Below are 14,206 nucleotides of genomic sequence, written 5' to 3' on the forward strand. Positions count from 1 at the left end.
AGTTTTATTATACAGTTTAGCCAATAGGTCTGATGATATTTTATAAGCCACCGGGAAGGTGGGAAGATATAGCATTGGGCTTATTTACATTTATTTGTCAATGTTCATCTTCTTTTAAGACAATTCTTATGGTGGGTGATTTTAACTTGCATTTAGAGAATAGATATGATAAAGATGTTCAATGTTTTTTTTTTAATTTATGCCTAGTTTGGATAGTAACTAATGAGGGAACACACAAAGTAGGATATATGTTAGTTCAATATTTTCTATTGCTTGATGTTGGGAGAAAGGTCTTAGTAGATAGCTGAAAATCAAAGAATCTGCTTTGGTCTGATCATATTTTGCAAGAATTTAAAATTCATTTGGTTTGAGAAAAATCTATAAATTGACCAGTTGATAATCTATGGTCTAGGGGGAACGTAGAACCTGGATCACTTTGGAGGGAAGTAGAAGATAATGTGCTCCATTTAAATGATCTTCTGGTTGAATCCATGTAGACAAAGTGGCATGATGTGGCCTCAACAGCTGTAGATAGCGTGGCTCCTTTAAAGGAAAGGAAGAAAGTTCAATCAAAGGGGAAGTCTGGTATACATCCTAAGAATTAGGACAAATAAAAAGGGATGTAGAAAGCTGGAGAAGAAGTAGTTAAAAGTAAAAAGTGTAGATATTAAAGAGGAATTAAGAGTCATAATTAAATATTATAAAGAACAGTTGGAATTGGATAAGAGGAAGTACTATCCCCCAGATTCTATATAGCACACCTAGAGATCAGTGCCAAAAATCGGAATGGATTCTATAAGAATGTTCGCAGTTTAACAAGCTTAAGAAGCTAATGAGCGCTGATAGCAACACTTAACAAGCACTTAACAGTACTTAGGTTCACTAAAACAAAACAAAAAAAATCCAAAACTTTAGGTGCTTTTTGTTGACTCTTGGTTTCTAGTCTCAATTTTCTGTCCTTTTTTCTTCTTCTTAAGTTCCTCTTAACCTCACCTTCCCTCATGCCTTCAATTCCTTTTTTTGTTCAGGAGAATAGCCTGATGGTTAAATCATTAGGGTGAAAACCAGAGGAGGGAAGATTCAAATCCCAGTGACACTCCTTAAAATTATGGACAAGTCACTTATTCCCCATTGCCTCAGGTACAAACTTTGATTATAAACTTTTCAGGGACAGAGAAACACTCAAAGTACCTTAGAGTAACTTGAATTAAACTACTATTGAGAAAGCTAAATCCAAATCCCCTTCCTTCTATTCTTTTCCCCCCGTCTTTTCTGTCCCTCCTCCTCTTCACATGCTCTCCAGTATAGCAGGGCTGCAATTCTTCCCAATGAAGGTGAAGCAATAATCTAGTAATGGAAGATTAAACCTTTTGTTGGCTTTTCCCTGTTTTGTGGTACAAACAAATTAGCATTTTCTGATTGTCCCACTTTAAATACTTAGGGGCCCTTTTACAAAGCAGCACTACAAAGTGGACTTAGCACGCCCTTATGCAGGTCTTTCCCATGCTAAGGCCATTTTTAGTGCTGCAGTAAAATGGCCGACTTTCTAATTTCTGAATAATGGCCATATGCTAATGTTGCCATTAGCACTTGGTCATTAAAAAAGACTAGTGCGTGAGCCCTTACCACCACTTATTTTGCACGTGCTAATTCTGTGCTAATCACTTAGTGTGTGGTAATACAGATGTCCTGATTACCGCAGAAATGCCCTCTCTCTGCCCCCAAATATGGGTAGTGTGCACACATTTGGAACTTACCAGGTGACACATGAGCGCACCCCATGGCAAAACATTTTAAGCTGTGCTTTCCACAGCTTAGTAAAAGGAAACCTTATCCTACTAAAGTAAAAGAATTCAACTTACCGTGGACCATGTTTAAAAATGTGCGCTAGCCGTGTAGATGCCCATAGGCATCTATATGGTTAGCACGCACTAAAAATGATAGTGTGCATTTGCAAACAGGACCCTAGCCACCTTATAACTGAAAGAGAAAAATGCCTAGATTTTGACCCAAATCGGGAGATAGACGTTTATCTCACAAAAACGAATAAATCTGTATAATGGAAAGCCGATTTTGGACGTTTTCAACTGCACGCCATCGCGGAAGCGTACAAAGTTGACGGGGGCATGTCAGAGGCGTGGCGAAGGTGGAACTGGGGCGTGGTTATCGGCCGAGGAGAGATGGGCGCCTTTCACCGATAATGGAAAAAAAGTATGCGTTTGTAGCTAGAATTTAGGGCACTTTTCCTGGACCCTGTTTTTTCACGAATAAGGCCCCAAAAAGTGCCCTAAATGATCAGATTACCACCAGAGGGAATCGGGGATGACCTCCCCTGACTCCCCCAGTGGTCACTAACCCCCTCCCACCACAAAACATGATGTTTCACAACTTTTAATTTTCACCCTCAAATGTCATATCCACCTCCCTGGCAGCAGTATGCAGGTCCCTGGAGCAGTTGTTAGGGGGTGCAGTGGACTTCAGGCAGGTGGACCCAGGCCCATCCCCCCCTATCTGTTACAATTGTGCTGCTTAATGCTTAGTCGTCCAACCCCCCCAAACCCACTGTACCCACATGTAGGTGCCCCCCTTCACCCCTTAGGGCTATAGTAATGGTGTAGACTTGTGGGCAGTGGGTTTTGAGGGGGATTTGGGGGGCTCAACACACAAGGGAAGGGTGCTATGCACCTGGGAGCTCTTTTACCTTTTTTTTGTTTTTGTAAAAGTGCCCCCTAGGGTGCCCGGTTGGTGTCCTGGCATGTGAGGGGGACCAGTGCACTACGAATCCTGGCCCCTCCCACGAACAAATGCCTTGGATTTATTCGTTTTTGAGCTGGGTGCTTTCATTTTCCATTATCACTGAAAAACAAAAACGCCCAGCTCACAAATTGTCGAATAAGACATGGACGTCTATTTTTTTCGAAAATACGGTTCGGTCCGCCCCTTCACGGACCCGTTCTCGGAGATAAACGCCCATGGAGATAGACGTTTTCGTTCAATTATGCCCCTCTATATGTTCTTGAAATTAGAAAGAATGTAGACATCTTACATGTCATATATAAATGTAGGAAGCAGATATTTACTGCATATTAGACCATTTTATTTATTTATTCCACGTTGATATACCAACCTTCTATAAATAAACAGAGCAGTTTACAAAAGCTTCAGCTCAATATAATTGATAAAATAATAAACATTCATATTATAAATAATACAATAGCACAAATTCACCCACCACATGAAGGGAAACATAGAGGAGTTAGCCCATATATAGTTGTTTATAAATCCCACAATTATGCTAGGGACATGAAAAAGTTAATGAAACAAAATAAGTTTAAGGTTCTTTTTAAAGCTATCTAAATTAGGTTTCAGTCATAGATGTTGTGGCAAAGAGTTTCACAAAGCTAGACTTCTTTTACTAAGCTCCATTAAGCAGCTAGATTAGGTTTTACCATATGGTAGATTTTAGCATAGACACACTAACAGCTACTACATATTAAAACCAACAACATGATAAAATCAACACTAGCTGCCTAACGTGAATAAAGTGAGAGCTAGCATGACTTAAGAATGTTGGAGGAGTGGCCAATTGTGCAAAGAAAAGCTACGAGAATGGTAAGGGATTTGCATTACAAGACGTATGAGGAGAGACTTGATGACCTGAACATGTATACTCTGGAAGAAAGGAGAAACAGTGGTGATATGATACAGACGTTCAAATATTTGAAAAGTATTAATCCGCAAACTAACCTTTTCCAGAGATGCGAAGGAGGTAGAACGAGAGGACATGAAATGAGATTGAAGGGGGGCAGACTCAAGAAAAATGTCAGGAAGTATTTTTTCATGGAGAGAGTAGTGGATGCTTGGAGGTGGTGGAAATGAGAACGGTAACAGAATTCAAGCACGCGTGAGATAAACATAAAGGAATCCTGTTCAGAAGGAATGGATCCTAAGGAGCTTAGCCGAGATTGGGAGGCAGAGCCGGTGGCGGGAGGCGGGGATAGTGCTGGGCAGACTTACATGGTCTGTGCCCTGAAAAGGACAGGTACAAATCAAGGTAAGGTATACACAAAAAGTAGCACATATGAGTTTATCTTGTTGGGCAGACTGGATGGACCATGCAGGTCTTTTTCTGCCATCATCTACTATGTTACTAGCATGCAAGTGGGTATCAATCTCTAGCTGTCATGACTGCCAATAGTGTGGCTGTACTTTCTGACACCTCAAGAGGATGTGCTAAGTGTAACCACACTACTGTACTCAATAGCATAGCCACTGACCTAATAATCCAGGTCCTTGACCCCTCGGTTGCCTTCCCTCCCAAATCCTATTATCCGTGACACCCTCAATCTGATCTGATTCCCCTAACCCCTGATTTAACCCCCCCTTAGTATATCCCTCCAAATTCCCCAGCTCCCTGATTCAATCCCCCTGATAAGTTATCTGAATCAAAGCCTCATTCATAAAGTTCCAAGGAAACCATCCCTCCACCCTTGTCCTCCATGGATTTCTCCTACCCACAGGACTTACCTGGAGGTGATCCCTCATAGTCCACTGAGACACGCTTGACATGCTTTTCCCACTTGTTCATCATATAAATATAAGCTGTGACCTCATTTCTCCAAAATAGTCTAGTTCAAATCTTATGCAATATATATGACAGAGCACAGTCATGAGGGAGGACAGTCAGTCTGAGGTTCCTTGCCTTAGAAACTTCTTGCAGGTCAATTCCATATACCATGTGAGTACAAAAAATATCACCTACCGGAACTAGATTCAGCTAAATCTGGTCAAATTTGCATTTTTATTAGTATCTTGCAATATGTTTTGCATGTCAATTTTCACATTCCTTTTCTTGTGCATATACAAGGATGGAATACAATCACACCATATAGCAAGTGTGATGTAGGATCTGAATGGATGGAATGTGGCATTTCAGATGATACTTATTCATCTGTCAAAAATGCATTTAGCCAGCATTACTTTGCACTTGGCTGAGAAAACTGACTTGTTATGTACACTAATTAATTCATAATCTTGCTCAGTCTGTTCTCTGTATACAAAATACATCCATAATACCCAACAACTCTTCTTAATTAGCACCAAGGAATACATTATTGTTAATACACATTGAAAAGAAAATCTCCAGCATTGTTGAACAAAAATGTGGAAACCTTTGTAGCAAGTTTTCAGATTGCTTATTTTAATTTCCTTAATGTTAGATATCCTGCAGTAGAATTTATTTATTTTGCATATTTGAAACATCAAATGAGATGTTGCTGTTTACAGTACCTCAGTGTTTCTGATTCTTATATCAAAATCCTGCTCAATAATCCATTTAGAATTTTTTTATCATATAATTATTCACAAATTGTCTGCTGATACATTAGTTGAGTTTCAGAGACCATTTTTGATCTACATTAACTGACTCACTAATATAAAAGGAGACAATCAGAAAAATTGCTGAAGAAAAGAATAAAAATAATTCTATATAATACATTCACCTCTTTTTCATAAGGTGACTTGGCAATATAATAAGTGCTCTAACTTCTGCACTCAGGCACGGCAGCCATTTTGAATAGCTGGCCATGCTAGGTAAGAATGAGTGGATATCACTCTTGCCTGTTTCCCCCTAGACCACAAGAAATGAGTAAGGTAAGCCTGGCAGTCCTATGGGAATGGGACGGAGGACTCAGGACATCTTAAATATTCTTGGGTTGGAAAGGGAAGATTGGAAGGGGAGCAACAAAAACACATCGTCTGCTACTTGGAGGTTAACTGGGCAGAGGCTGATATTCAGATGGTGACCGGTTAACCTCACCGCATAAAGTTGGGACAGTCTTTTTACTGTCCTAACTTTATGCAGTTACCTAGCTGGTTAATGGACTGAATATCACCAACTGGCTAGGTCACTGCTCTATCTTAACTCTAGTCCTTGATGTGCCCCTAACCTCGCTGGTTAGGGAAAGACTGGTTAGTGGGGATATTTAGCAGCACTGTCTGGTTAAGTACCATTAAATATCCCTACTTAGCCCTATCAAGCGATTTAAATGGCAGGAGCCTCTCTTGGCCATTTAAACTGCGTTAAATGTCAGGTCCAGTAATAATAATGGATGATGGCAGATGAAACTCAATATGGTCCATCCAACCTGCTAGGAGGGTTGCCAAGGCAAAACCTACTGCAAGTTCAAGTTACTTCCTTCGCGACTTTGCTCTTCTTTTTTTTAGTAGGGGGAGGGAATATATCTGGTGCAGTGCAGGTTACTTTCCCCATGCCTTTGTTTTTATGGGTTGTACCTCCAATGAAGTACAGCTTAATTTTTTTATAATTTCACATGAAAAGCGCAATGGTTATTTCACAGTTATTTTGAGTTGAAATGCTACATTCTTGGTTTCTGTCCTGTTGTTCTTATTGAATTTCATCGCCATTTTAGTCTTCTAATACCTCCTTTGGGAGGGCAGTCCAGGCATCCACTACTACTTCCATGAAGTGATATTTCCTGAAATTCCTCAGTGTAGCCTCATTTCATGTTGTTTAGTTTTAGGATTTCCCCTCATTTGAAAAACAAAATCACATTTTTAATGAAATACCTTTCAAGTATCACATCTCTGTCATTCTTTTCCTCTCAAATACATATATTTAGCACCTACAGTCTCTTCTCATATGTCTTCTTATGGAAATCATTTTCCATTTTGTTCTTGTTCCTCTCTATTTGGCTCTTCAACCTCTCTATGTCCTTAGCAAGATACCACTTTCAGAACTGAACACAGTACTCCAAATAAGGTCTAACCAGTGTCTTACATGGACATTATCACTTTCTTCTCTTGCTGGTTAGTCTTCTCACTATGTAGCCTAGCATCCTCCTTGTTGAGTTCAATATTCAAATTAATTTAACTGGCCAGAATCAGCTCCTGGCCAGTTAAATCATTTGTTCGGGGCTAACCACTCGTTTTCAGTGACACTTAACCAATTAGTGCTGCTGAAAATGCTTGGTTAATGCCTAACTGAAAACCAACTATTTTGCTGGAGCTATGGAGGCGGAGTCAGCACTTAACCATTGTGCAACTACAGCTGGTTAGGTGCTGTAAACCTAGAAATTCAATGCTGGAGCCCACACATGGCCTGGCATTGAATTTATGGGCATTATACCAATGGTGGTCATCTAAACGCTGAATGCCACTGGCTGAATATCAACTCCGTTGTTTTTCCACTTTGAAATCCTCAGACATTGTCACTCCAAGGATTCTCTCCTAGTCCATGTACATCAGCCTTTCCCTTCCTATCAGATGCATCTCTCTTGGGTTTCTGCACTACAAATTTAACATTCTACACATCTTTGCATTAAAGGTTAACTTACAATTATTCAGTTTTCTAGGTTTTGTAGATCACTTTTCATATTTACATTCTCTATGAGGTGTCTACTCTCTTATAGACCTTCGTGCCATTAGCAATTAGGCAAATTTTCCCTTCTAACCCTTCAGCAGTATCACTCATGGTACTGTTAAGTAGGCCAAGAGACCTATAATAGTAGCTCTGTATATGTGATCAATCTCTATAAGCCCACTCCTCCTTTGTTACTAGCAATGCACAATTCTGGAATAGTCATAAGTCTCTTTAATACCTGATATATCACCCATCAAATTTTATCTGAGTGGTTTACATACATAATTATACAATAATACAAGAATTCCATTTAGATGGGAAAGGAGGAAAAGAAGTAGTATAATAGAATTACAGTGCCTTCCAGGGCACCCCACCACACTCTTATCTTTATCTTCTCCAACTTCAATTTCCTTCCCACAGGTGAAGACTTATAGGGAATCTTCCTTAAACAAATAGGTTTACAGGTCACTTTTAAATAAAGGTAGAATCTCCTAGGATCTTATGGATAAAGGAGCGGAGTTCCAAAGTCTACTACACTAAAAATCTTATTCCTAATACACTGAAACTTTATTTGTCTAAAAGTAGGGACCTCAAAGAGGATTTGTTGGCTAGACCGAAGAGCTCGGGGGGAATAATATTGCAGTGGCTGATTCTGGACATAGAGGAGTTTTCTTATTGCAAGCAAAGCACAATGAAGATGACAATGAACCACCATACAGTCAGTAACTGTTGTTATAAAAGCTTTAATCAAAGCAAGGCATGACTCAACATTGATCTATATTTTGGCCAACCAGTCTACATCAGGAGTCCAATGCCCTTAATAGCAATAAACTCAGGTTGCTATGCTCTGAAGCACTAGGTAGATGGTGGTCATTAATGTGAGAAGCACACTTACTCATGTTAACAGTGTTCTGTTGAAGTTTGTTTAGCAACTGTTAGCATAAGTGAGTGTGTTTCGCGCATTAGTGGCCACCATGTAACTAGTGCTTCAGAGCATCGCAACCTGAGTTCATTGTCATTAAGCGCGTCAGACTCCTAATGCAGGCCAGTTGGCCGAAACACAGGCCCATGTCGAGTCAGGCCTTGTCTTGATTAAAGCTGTTATAAGAACAGTTACTGACTGCATAGTGGTTCATTGTTTTTTTTTTTGTGTGCTTTCTTTGCTGTTTGCATCCTTTGCATATCTAAATTTTCAAGATCTTTATGAGATTAATCTTCAATTCCAAAGCTGTCAGACAGTATGGGAATTGCAAGCTGGTTCTGGCACAGGTGGAAAGAAAGTAGAAGGACAATGGTGTGGTGACAGGCAAAATACCTATATATACCCATAATGCAGCAAATAAATAAATAAATAAATAAATATGGAAGCCTGGCCTCTGGCACTAATACTGCAATATTACTACTAGAGGCATCAGTGGCCATTTTGGCCCGAAGAAGCATTGCAGTGGGAACAATTGGGTATTGTTCCTGCCCACTAGATTCCAAGGACCCCCAGAAAATCTCACATTGGGATTAGGAGCTACCATGTTTAGAGAGTATGCAGCACATCATTAATGCGGTAACAAAGGATACTGCTCTTCTGCTGTACTGCAGTTATCAACACCTATAGTTGTAAAGACAGTCTCTTCTGATTCAGATTGAGGATTGAGAAACAAGCCATGATCAGCCGAGTCATCCAAAAGGCTTTGACAAAGTTAGAGCCATTGTCTGAGTTGGTCATTATCACCTTAGCAGCCAGATTATATTTACTATGGATAATCTCAAGAGTTGAGACTATCAGATCATAAATGTGTTGCCCCTTTATATGTTGACATGTAAGAGCAGCAGAGTGGCACTATAGATAAGTTTTGTCTAACCAGTGAACAGTCATACCGAAGAAACTGTGATTATGACTTGTCCAAATACCTGCACTTGTGCAAACAAATGCCCCCCCCCCCCCTGATAATTAAAAGCATTTAACCAGCTATCGGGCAATATTCAGTGGGAGATCGCCAATTATGTCCCTCAGAATATTGATGGTTAGCACTTAGCAGATAACCAGTTATATTGTGCAATATAACCGGCTATCCACTAAAATTCAGTACATTGCTGGCTGTTTCATGGCCAAAATAGGCCGTCAAAATTGCAGGAATATCTTTGGCCAGTTTAAACTTAATCAGCCAGCACTGAATATCAGTTTGGCCACTTAAATTTGAAACCGGCCAAAAAGCATTTTTATATTCAATGCCGGTCACCGGATATGGCCTGGCATTGAATATCCAGGATGACTGCCAACTACAGGAGTTAGCAAGGCTCCCTCTCACAGTCTGAACATCGGGCCCATGGTGTTTTGTTCAAGTGAGCTGTCAGTGTTTGTTTCATTTCGCCAAATTTATTCTTAAGATGTCCAACCAGTTTTCTGACTCATAACTGATCTCGCTAGTTGCAACCCAATGAGAGCTTAACGAAAGTTGGCTGCTCAACAATATTGAATCTCTCCGTATCTTCTACAAGAATATGAGATCATCCATTTCAGTCTATGATGTCATGGTTAAAATCAACAGTTGCTTGAACAAGATTTTATTTCTTTGCTGGCATTGACATCACTTCATTCTCAGGTTTGTGGCTTACCAGACACAACTTCCACCTAACATAAATATTGTTATGTTTTTCACTTACTAAATTTTTTTTTAATGACAGAAACAGAGCACTTAAATGGCGAAGACCCAGTCATCTTTATCAGCTCATGCTGCACACTTAAACATTTTCACTGAAAAGGAAGTTTGCCAGAAACTGGAACCAGCTCAATAAAGGGCTTAGTGACTCAAAGAAAATTGGATGGGTGTCACTAAAAAGTAACTACATAAAATGACTAGGCATATTACTCATTACTGAAAAATGTAATATATTACTGTTATTTTATTACATTTTCATGAAAGTAATCACAACAGCACTGCATGGGAGGAGGTTTTACCTCAGGGATGGTATCATGTCGTAGGTTCTTGCCCATATGTGTGGCTGAATATTTGGTGGGTTTGCAATCAGGGGTGAAGCCATGGGGGTGGGAGTTACATGCAGGGTGGGATGCCATTGGGAGAGATTGCTGTTGGGTAGTATTTGCCATTGGGGGTATTATTGGGTAATTGAGGGAACAGAGGCTGATGTGGGGTGTTGGTGGCATGGTGGTCCTGACATCTGGGGTTTGGGATGATATTAGGGAAGACTGCTGATTTCAGTGGTGATATAGCATCAAGTCTGAACGTCTACTGTCAACCAAGGATTCTGCTCTCACAGGAAAAATGTTTGTTAGATATTTCCTCCTTTCATCAAGTCTGTTCAGTTGAGGATCAATGAAGATGTTTTGTGTAAGTGATCCTGTTTCATGGAATAGCTTACCTCTAAATTTTAGGAAATTAACATCAATTACCCATTTCAGAAAACAGCTTAAAGCTTTTATGTTTCAGCATGCATATGCTCTGTGACAAGTTGTAACACATGTTAAATAGGCAATATTTTGTTGTATAGTGATATGATGTATGTTGTTGCTATATTTTGAAGTTTATGAGTTTTATATATAATTTAATTTAGATAATGTGGAATAAAAATTTGTTAAATAGAAAAATCAAATAAATAAAATTACATCTGTCCCTAGAGCAGACATTTAAACATAAAAACATAGAAAATGAAAGTAGATAGAGACTATATGACATATCCAGCCTTCCCATCCACATCATCTTTAGTCTCTTCCTCTCCCTTTGAGATCCTACGTATGTGCTTGTCCCAAGCTTTCTTGAATTTAGATAGAGTTTTCATCCCCATCACCTCAACTGGTAGACCATTCCATGAATTCATCACCCTTTCCATTAAGTAGTATTTCTTTAGGTTACTTCTGAACCTATCCCCTTTCACCTTCATCCTATCACCCTCATTCCAGAGTTTCCTTTCAATTGAGGCTCACTTTGTGTGCATTTATGCCATGGTATAGAGTAAATAACTCAGGTTAGTGCCCTAACACTGCTTGATACCTTCCCTCTTAAATGTCTCCATTTAACATGGGGATCCTTATGAAAGAAGGGTCATAGGTATTTCTTTTATAAGAATGTGTATTACTTTTTTTCACATTTAATGTGACTTTGTTTACCTTTAGTTGCTTTTAAGGGCATACATATTTTTCTGTGATTTATTTTTTAAATATGCAGGAATATATTAACACTTTACAATGTATTTCTTGACAACTATCCCTTGAAAAAATTAGCTTTCTTAAGTCTGCATTTTGATTCAAATTTTTAATCACAATTACACATTAAAATTTTTAAATTGTGATTAATTGCAGAATTAAATGTATTTTTTATGTATTTATTTATTTCCTACTACAGATCCTTGTGACTCTGGGTAAGTCACTTAACTCTCCATTTCTCCAGGTACAAAATAAGTACCTGCATATAATATATAAACTGCTTTGATTGTAACCACAGAAAGGTGGTATATCAAATCAAATCCCATCCTCCTTTCCCAAAGGTCTGCCAATCTACAACTAGTACTACTACTACTTATTTCTATAGTGCTACTATACGTATGCAGCTCTGTACACTGGACATGAAGAAATAGTCCCTGCACGACAGAGCTTACAATCTAATTAGGGCAGACAAACAGAAAAAATAAGAGTTAAGGGAAATACTTATGGTGGGAATGATAAATCAGACATAGATACTGAACAAATAGAGGTTAATAGTTAAAAGCAGCCTCAAAAGGTGAACGTTTAGCCTAGATTTGAAGACGGCCAGAGATGGAACTTGACGTACTGGCTCAAGAAGTCTACTGCAGGCATATGGTGCAGCAAGATAAAAGGAACAGAGTCTGGAGTTAGCTGTGGAGGAGAAGGGTGCAGATAAGAGAGATTTACTCAGTGAACAGAGTTTTGGGGGAGGAGCGTAAAGAGAGATAAGAGTGGAGGGGTACTAAGGAGCTGCAGAGTGAATGTACTGTATGTCAATAAGAGGAATTTGAACTGTATACGGAAATGGATAGGGATCCAATGAAGTGACTTGAGGAGGGGGCTAATATAAGCATAGCAACACTGGTGGAATATAAGTCAAGCAGCAGAATTTTGAACATATTGAAGGGGAGGGAGATGGCTTAGTGGGAGACCTGTGAGAAGCAAGTTGCAATAGTCTAAGCAAGAGGTGATAAGAGTGTGGATAAGGGTTCTGGTAGCGTGATCAGAAAGGAAATGATAAATTTTGGTGATATTATAGAGAAAGAAATTACAGGATTTAGCAGTCTGTTGAATATGTGCAGAGAAGGAGAGAGAGAGAGTCGTCGAAGATGACCCCAAGTTTACGAGCTGATGAGAAAGGGAAGATGAGAGTGTTATCCACATAGATAGAGAATGGGGGCAGAGGAGAGGTTGGTTTAGGGGGAAAGATAAGTAGCTCAGTCTTTGTCAAGTTTAGTTTCAGATAGTGGTGAGACATCCAGGCAGCAATGTCAGACAGGCAGGCTTTGACCTGGATTCTTTGACTTTGACCTGAATTCTTGCTGAAATTTCTGGTGTGGTGTTATGTATTTATTATTTTTATTTGGATTCTTCCTCACATCATTTTCAGTAGTAGCTCAAAGTGAATTTTTATTAAGGTACACCAGGTATTTACCGTATCAGGCTCACAATCTAATTTTGTACCTGAAGTAATAGAGGGTTAAGTGAACTGCCCAAATCACAAGGAGCAGAAGCAGCAGCAGCAGTGGGATTTGAACTGGGTACCCCTGGATATCAAGGCTACTCTTTCACTCTATACATATATGCTGCCTTTGGCCTGCTCCAAAGTGGAAGAGAGCAGAAGATATGTTTGGGAGGAGACAGGAGATGCTACAATGTGATTAATTGTTTTAATTGTGTCTCATATTTTAAATCACAATTAATGCATTAATTGCAGAGTTAACTGTGATTAAAATGCAGCCCTAGTTTTCTTCATATCTCTTTCTGTGACTTGTATATCTAAAAACCAGTTTCATTTACAAATCTGAAGCTAGGGTACAAGAAAATTAAAATGATATTTTTACTCCAGGTGTTCATACAGTCCTTATACCTACATATATTTCTAGATTTCTATTTGTTCCCTTTTCTCTCCTTCTGTGCCTCCATATATATATACACTTTGCTACTGCCTCATTGTGTTTAAGGATTATTTTGTTGTGCTATACTCATTCCCTTCCTATGATTGCCTTTATGCTGTTTTTACTGTTTCATATTCTGCTGATTTACTGGTATTTTATAATCACCTTGATGTCTAATGACGTTTTGACAGTATAACAAGGTTACAATGAAGAAATAAAAAAAAATAAAATAAGCTTGAAGCTAAATGCATTTTCCTTCTGCAAATACCTAGTAATTATTATTAATTACTTTGTAAAAGGTACCTTTAATGATGCATTATGTTATCACTTGGAGACCAATATACTAAGCTGTGAATTATTCACTGTGGGAGCCCTATGCTTGGCAAAATATGTAAAATAGTCAGAAACATGAAGAAATGACAATATTTCAGTCTTTTGAATATTTTTATGTGCAAGGTATCCCCACTAGACAATGGGCTCTTTTTAACAAGCTGCAGTAACATTTGGGCTTAATGCAGGTCAATGCATGATTTTCCTGCATACTGAGTCTAGATTGAATGTATCACTTTTGTAGGGCTTTTTCATATTTAGTATCTGCAGCTGGTGTGCTAATGTTCTCGTTAGTTTGTGGTACCTGCAAAAAATTAACATGAGAGCACTTGCTGTCTCCTATTTAGCAGGTAGTAAGTGCTCCCAGTTTAACCCTACATTATCCAGATAGCACACACTAAT

This window comes from Microcaecilia unicolor, chromosome 1 (assembly GCF_901765095.1).
Source record: "Microcaecilia unicolor chromosome 1, aMicUni1.1, whole genome shotgun sequence".
Taxonomy (NCBI): Eukaryota; Metazoa; Chordata; class Amphibia; order Gymnophiona; family Siphonopidae; genus Microcaecilia; species Microcaecilia unicolor.